Here is an 8,225-nt window from a genome sequence, read left to right as displayed (position 1 = left end):
GGAGGTTAGTTAACACAGTGTCCAAAGAAGGGCCAGAAGTATACAGAATAACACCAATAACAGAGGGGGTCTGATCTTTGTGCCTCTGTAACTTTCTCATTCATCATCATTGACGATTCATTCATGATTATTCATAATCATGGTAGCATCCACATGAATGTAGAAGTGTTCAGAAACATCTTCTATTCTTACTGACAATACAAGTGAAGTGACTCCAAAATGACAGGACATTATTCACCATTAAGTTTCTATTAGGAAAAACATCATCCAAAACACAACCAAAACAAACTGAAAAATGAATTCAACAAGTTTGTAGAATCACAAGCTTGATGTAATCACTGCAGGCAAGGAATATGGGACCAAATACTAAACTTATGATTACTTTAATACAATATAAGTCACTTTGTCCAAATAATTAAGACTTCATCAAATGGGAGAACTACGTACAGAAAGTGCTTTAATTTCTAAACGGTATAACAGATATGTATGAAAATACCCTCAAATAAATGGTCACATTCTGTACTGTCACCTAATATGAAACATCTCAAATCCAAAATGCTGGAGCATAGCACCACATTTAAAACTGTAAGCTTCACTGTCCAAACACATGTGGTGTGGACTATGTGTGCCTGGTAAACACATGTGGATCTGGTGAACAGTTATCACTTGTTGACCAACTACAGGAATACTGACCTCAGAGTCTCCAGTTTACAGTGGGGATTCTCCAGTACAGCAGAGAGCAGCTTCACTCCTGAATCCTTCAGGTCATTGTTACTCAGGTCCAGCTCTCTCAGGTGTGAGGGGTTTGACTTCAGAGCTGAGACCAGAGAAGCACAGCCTTCCTCAGTGACTCCACAGCCTGACAGCCTGCAAAGAGTCAAATCACATTAAAATCACACTGCTATGCTTTGGTGGTGAAAATAGTAGCAGTATCATTTTTCAACATATTCAGATATCAGTGTCCTGAAACCTTCCATATCTATTCGTAAAATAATGTATCATCATTAAAAATGACAAATTATCAAAGTTTTGCCTGCAGATAGAGACATGTATTGTACAAATATTTGAGTAGACTGACCAGACCAGTTTAAAAGCAGTATCAGTCAAAAGACAGACATTGAGGTATCAGATTTAGATTGTATTGAGTATACAGTCCACACCATATCTATTTTGACAGTGAAGCAAACACTTTAAATGTGGCTCTATACTCCAACATTTTGGATTTCAGATCAGATGTTTCATATGAGGTGACAGTATATAATGTCACCTTTTATTAGAGGATATTTTAATACATACAGTTGAAGTCAGAAGTTTACATACACCTTAGCCAAATGCATTTAAACTCAATTTTTACAATTCCTGACATTTAATCCTAGTAAAAATTCCCTGGCTTAGGTCAGTTAGGATCACCACTTTATTTTAAGAATGTGAAATGTCAGAATAATAGTAGAGAGAATGATTTATTTCAGCTTTTATTTCTTTCATCGCATTCCCAGTGGGTCAGAAGTTTACATACACTCAATTAGTATTTGGTAGCATTGCCTTTAAATGGTTTAACTTGGGTTAAACGTTTCGGGTAGCCTTCCACAAGCTTCCCACAATAAGTTGGGTGAATTTTGTCCCATTCCTCCTGACAGAGCTGGTGTAACTGAGTCAGGTTTGTAGGCCTCTTGCTCGCACACGCTTTTTCAATTCTGGCCACAAATTTTCTATAGGATTGAGGTCAGGCTTTTGTGATGGCAACTCCAATACCTTGACTTTGTTGTCCTTAATCCATTTTGCCACAACTTTGGAAGTGTGCTTGGGGTCATTGTCCATTTGGAAGACCCATTTGTGACCAAGCTTTAACTTCCTGACTGATGTTTCGAGATGTTGCTTCAATATATGCACAATTTTCTTGCCTCATGATTCCATCTATTTTGTGAAGTGCACCAGTCCCTCCTGCAGCAAAGCACCCCCACAACATGATGCTGCCACCGCCGTGCTTCACAGTTGGGATGGTATGACGGCTGTGTGGTCCCATGGTGTTTAGACTTGCGTACTATTGATTGAACAGATGAACGTGTTACCTTCAGGCATTTGGAAATTGCTCCCAAGGATGAAGCAGACTTGTGGAGGTCTACAATTTTTTTTTTGAGATCTTGGCTGATTCCTTTTCATTTTCCCATGATGTCAAGCAAAGAGGCACTGAGTTTGAAGGTAGGCCTTGAAATACATCCAAATGATGTCAATTAGTCTATCAGATGCTTCTAAAGCCATGACATCATTTTCTGGAATTTTCCATGCTGTTTAAAGGCACAGTCAACTTAGTGTATGTAAACTTCTGACCCACTGGAATTGTGATACAGTGAATTATAAGTGAAATAATCTGTCTGTAAACAATTGTTTCAAAAATTACTTGTGTCATGCACAAAGTAGATGTCCTAACCGACTTGCCAAAACTATAGTTTGTTAACAAGACATTTGTGGAGTGGTTGAAAAACACGATTTAATGACTCCAACCTAAGTGTTTGTACACTTCCGACTTCAACTGTATGTGTTTCACAATTAAAAATGAAATTCTGATGATGCCATGATTAAGAAGAATCATAAATGAATCATGAATCAGAATGAGTGAGAAAGTTACAGAGGCTACAACAAAACATGCTAACCTCTCACCATTACCAATAACAGAGACTACAACAAAACATACTAACCTCTCACCATTACCAATAACAGAGACTACAACAAAACATGCTAACCTCTCACCATTACCAATAACAGAGACTACAACAAAACATGCTAACCTCTCACCATTACCAATAACAGAGGCTAAAACAAAACAAGCTAACCTCTCACCATTACCAATAACAGAGGCTACAACAAAACATGCTAACCTCTCACCATTACCAATAACAAAGGCTACAACAAAACATGCTAACCTCTCACCATTACCAATAACAGAGGCTACAACAAAACATGCTAACCTCTCACCATTACCAATAACAGAGACTACAACAAAACATGCTAACCTCTCACCATTACCAATAACAGAGGCTACAACAATACATGCTAACCTCTCACCATTACCAATAACAGAGGCTACAACAAAACATGCTAACCTCTCACCATTACCAATAACAGAGACTACAACAAAACATGCTATCCTCTCACCATTACCAATAACAGAGGCTACAACAAAACATGCTAACCTCTCACCATTACCAATAACAGAGACAACAACAAAACATGCTAACCTCTCACCATTAGGAAAAACATCTAAAACAAAACCAAAACAAACTGCAAATGAATTCAACAAGTTTGTAGAATCACAAGCTTGATGTAATCACTGCAGGCAAGGAATATGGGACCAAATACTAAACTTATGATTACTTTAATACAATATCAGTGAATTTGTCCAAATAATTAGGACTTCTTCAAATGGGAGAACTACGTACAGAAAGTGCTTTAATTTCTAAACGGTAAAACAGATATGTATGAAAATACCCTCAAATAAAAGGTGACATTCTGTACTGTCACCTAATATGAAACATCTCAAATCCAAAATGTTGGAGCATAGCACCAAATTTAAAACTGTAAGCTTCAAATTCCAAACACATATGGTGTGGACTATGTGTGCCTGGTAAACACATGTGGATCTGGTGAACAGTTATCACTTGTTGACCAACTACAGGAATACTGACCTCAGAGTCTCCAGTCTGCAGTGGGGATTCCCCAGTCCAGCAGAGAGCAGCTTCACTCCTGAATCCTTCAGGTCATTGTTACTCAGGTCCAGCTCTCTCAGGTGTGAGGGGTTTGACCTCAGAGCTGAGACAAGAGAAGCACAGCCTTCCTCTGTGACTAGACAGCCTGACAGCCTGCAAAGAGATCATCATGACTTCCCAAACACACTGTTAATTTAACACCAGTAGTGTAGAAGGACAACGGTAGATGCATTTGGTTAATTATCCCAAACAACAAATAGATTCATCTTCCGTCTCCTAGAATTGTACGGTCATAATGTTATACAAATGTGAAAATCAATGCATTTATTCAATATGTTATTCAATATAATATTATATACATAGTATAATACATATTTTTCTCTAAACTGAATATTGCTTCCTGATAATTAGTTCTTATATGTCATTTTATGTACTCACAGAGCAGCTCTGGAGGCTTTGACCACTGGCATCAGCCTCAGAAGACATTCCTCTGATCTGGAGTATTTCTTCAGGTCAAACACATCCAGCTCCTTTTCTGAAGTCAGCAACACAAAGACCAGAGCTGACCACTGTGCAGGTGACAGGTTGTCTCTAGAGAGACTTCCTGATCTCAGGTAGCTTTGGACCTCCTCCACCAGAGAATGGTCATTCAGTTCATTCAGACAGTGGAACAGATTGATGCTCCTCTCTGGAGAGGGATTCTCCCTGATCTTCTCCTTGATGTACTTGACTGTTTCTTCATGGCTCTGTGAGCTGCTTCTTGTCTTTGTCAGTAGACCACGTAAGTGCTTCTGATTGGACTCCAGTGAAAGGCCCAGAAGGAAGCGGAGGAAAAGGTCCAGGTTTCCTGTCTCACTTTGTAAGGCTTTATCCACAGCACTCTTGTAGACAGTAACTTCAGACCTGTCTCTGAACAGCGCAGAAAGGTTCTTGGACGTTGACTGCGGTTCGGCCATTAGATTCTCATTGTTGTTGATGAATGAGAGGAACACATACACAGCAGCCAGAAACTCCTGAATGCTCAGATGAACAAAGCAGTACACCTTGTCTTGGTACAGCCCACATTCCTCTTTAAAGAGCTGTGTGCACAATCCTGAGTACACTGAGGCTTCATTGACATCAATGCCAGCCTCTTTCAGGTCTTCTTCATAGAAAATCAGATTGCCCTTCACAAGCTGTTGAAAATCCACTTTTCCCAGTGACAGAATGCTCTCGTTATTCAAGTGTGGATCTGTCTCTTCTTTCCCAAGATACTTTTCATTTTTCTGTTTGGTATGAAACTCCACAAGGTGTGTGTACATCTCAGTCAGAGTCTTGGGCATCTCTTCTCTCTTATGTTTCAGCAGGTTTTCAAGGACTGTTGCAGAAATCCAACAGAAGACTGGAATGTGGCACATGATGTGGAGGCTCCTTGATGTCTTTATGTGTGAGATGATTCTGTTGGCCAGGTCCTCCTCACTGAATCTCTTCCTGAAGTACTCCTCCTTCTGTGGGTCATTGAACCCTCGTACCTCTGTCACCTGGTCAACACACCATGAAGGGATCTTATTGGCTGCTGCAGGTCGGGTAGTTATCCAGAGGAGAGCAGAGGGAAGCAGATTTCCCTTGATGAGATTCGTCAGCAGAACATCCACTGAGGTTGACTTTGTGACGTCCCAACAGATCTTGTTCTTCTGGAAGTCTAGGGGCAGTCGGCACTCATCCAGACCATCAAAGATGAACAGAACTTTGTACTTGTTGTAGTTGGAGATTCTTGATTGTTTGGATTCCATTGAGAAGTGATTGAGGAGTTCAATGAAAGTGTGTTTGTCCTCTTTCATCAAATTCAGCTCCCGAAAGGGAATGAAAATACAAATTGGACATCCTGATTTGCTTTTCCTTCAGCCCAGTCCAGAATGAACTTCTGCACAGAGACTGTTTTTCCAATGCCAGCAACTCCCTTTGTCAGCACAGTTCTGATATGTTTGTCTTGTCCAGTTAAGGGTTTGAAGATGTCGTTACATTTGACTGCAGTCTCTGGTCTTGCTTGTTTCCTGGTTGTTGTCTCAATCTGTCTCAGCTCATGTTCATTATTGACCTCTCCTGTTCCACCCTCTGTGATGTAGAGCTCTGTGTAGATCTTATTGAGAAGTGTTGGGTTTCCTTGTTGAGCGATCCCCTCAAATACACATTGAAACTTCTTCTTTAGATTAGATTTGAGTTCACGTTGGCAAATCACAGCAAGCTCATCTGAATCTAGAAATAACACAGAGGATATTAATATTACGTCTGTTTTAATAACTACAGTATTGTAGGACTGTTATAACATTTGAAATTATAATCATTTATTCTCTTAACTGACTGTATAAATGTGTAAATGTTTTCATAATGCATTACAGACTGGTGTGACTGATTATATTATTATTGGTATTATTGATGGTATTATTAATGTTCTCTCTCTCTCTCTAAATTAATCAACACAACACATCCCTGCTGCTACTTGATGAGGTCACTAGGTGTTGTGTTAAGGCTGCTACAATATGATTGAGTCACACAGCTACTTTAGCTGTACTTTAGCTACAGCTTTTAAATGTTATAAAACAGCATTCAACATGAGGCAGACAGATCTTACAGTTCTCCAGTATGTCAGCGAGTTCCTTCTGGTTCATTTTCCTCAGGACGTGCAGTGTGATCTTCAGAGCCCCCTCTCTGGCACTGCTCTCCTGCTTCTCATCTTCAGCATCCACCACTTCCTCATCCTGCTTCTGACTCTCAAAGCCTTCTGGGAGTTCTGGACTAAGAATCCTCTTGAACATCTTCAGCTCGTTCTTCACAAATGTCATAATTTTCTCTTCAAGCAACTGAAATAAATCAAGTAAATAAGTTAAGCAAGAGAATAAATGCTTTCTCATTAACACATTAATGAATGATTGACAGATCAACTTTACTTGAGGTAAACAAAAACAAATGTACATAACAGGATCACATACACTGAATATAGAGTCCAGGTCTGTTTGATGACTCTGGGAAGACTGACCACTGAGAATCTCTGACTCTGATCTCTCCTGTTGGTTTCTGTAGACAAAACATGAGATTACAGTACACACACACACACACACACACACACACACACACACACACACACACACACACACACACACACACACACACACACACACACACACACACACACACACACACACACACACACACACACACACACAGAGAGAGGGAACGATGTGTTTGTTTAATATTGTTTTAGGGCTATATAAATGGATTAGCCTGTGGATTATGAAAACAACAAAAAGAAATGAGAAAATGGGAGAGGAGAAATGACTAGAAACAGTGTTGTTTAACTCACTGACCATGAGTTCTTCTTACACTATAGGATGCTTCATAGACTGGTTACTCTTCATGGACACACAGCTGGGAACAGGGGAGGCTGGTCTCTCCTGCTTGATTGGTGTTCAACACAACAGAGACAAACATTACATCTCTCATCTACTCTGATCTCAGATGGGAAACATAAGAAGAGTTTCATTCCAAAACGCAACATATCACTTTACAGAAATGAGCTTTTATTGTTTAAAGAAATTATGTATTAATTATTACATCTCTCACAGACAAGGATTTGTTTAAAATCTATCACTTGATGGTTTCATTTCAGAGAGACAAAAATCATGTTTTTTTATGCAAAATGCTATATATCTCCCTCACTCTCAAATGTGACCGACCGGCTCAATTTGGTAATTAACTAAATAACTACATATATAGTGATTTTGGTTTATGTCAGTTTAATTGTTTGTTATGGTATAAGTGGTTATTTTATGATTGTAAGTGATAAATTAACTAGTAATTCTCAGTAATTACTACTTTAGTAAGGAATAACAAATTTTTCAGCACTACTGCAGTTGTTACATAATTCCAATAGATGGGAGCATAAGACCACAAATTAAATTTCAGAAGATTAGATTAGTTTTCTCCCTGGATACACCACCACTCCCCACGCTACTTTCTGTCCCTTTACACACTGCTAACGCAAGAGGAAGGACTGAAAAAGCATTTAACAGATTACTGTAAAGTAATATTATTATGATTCAATGTTTAGTAATATAACGATGATTCATGTTTATTATTACCTGTTTTTAAGCTCATGTTTTACACTTCATTAATATAACGATTATCAATAAGCCTGAACATTAATTCAGTCATCTCTGGTCGAGAAAAACATATTTTCCCAGTACATTCATCAACCAGCATCCACCTGCTCTGCCTTCTCGCACATGAAGTCAACTCAGCCCCGCTAAACAGCTGGTGTCTTCACTTCACTCTCACTCGCCTTCTCAAGGGGCATGTCGAGGTAAATTTACTAACCAGGAGGGTTGAATTATGTCATTTATTGGTGGGCTGGAAGACGCGCTCTTGTCTTTTCTATTCCGAGGTTGTTTACTCCCAATATCAGATATCCAATTTGTAAGTCGCTCTGGATAAGAGCGTCTGCTAAATGACTTAAATGTAAATGTAAATGTAATTAAGATGATG

The 8,225-nt window shown here is 39.1% G+C and overlaps 1 pseudogene; it reads right to left on the bottom strand.

The window, feature by feature from the left end:
* Positions 1-4,084: 4,084 nt before the first annotated feature.
* On the bottom strand, positions 4,085-5,901 carry LOC115186559 (NLR family CARD domain-containing protein 3-like; annotated as a pseudogene).
* Positions 5,902-8,225: the final 2,324 nt, after the last annotated feature.

The sequence above is a fragment of the Salmo trutta genome, unplaced genomic scaffold (assembly GCF_901001165.1).
Source record: "Salmo trutta unplaced genomic scaffold, fSalTru1.1, whole genome shotgun sequence".
Lineage (NCBI taxonomy): Eukaryota > Metazoa > Chordata > Actinopteri > Salmoniformes > Salmonidae > Salmo > Salmo trutta.
This window is presented reverse-complemented; position numbering and strand designations above follow the sequence as displayed.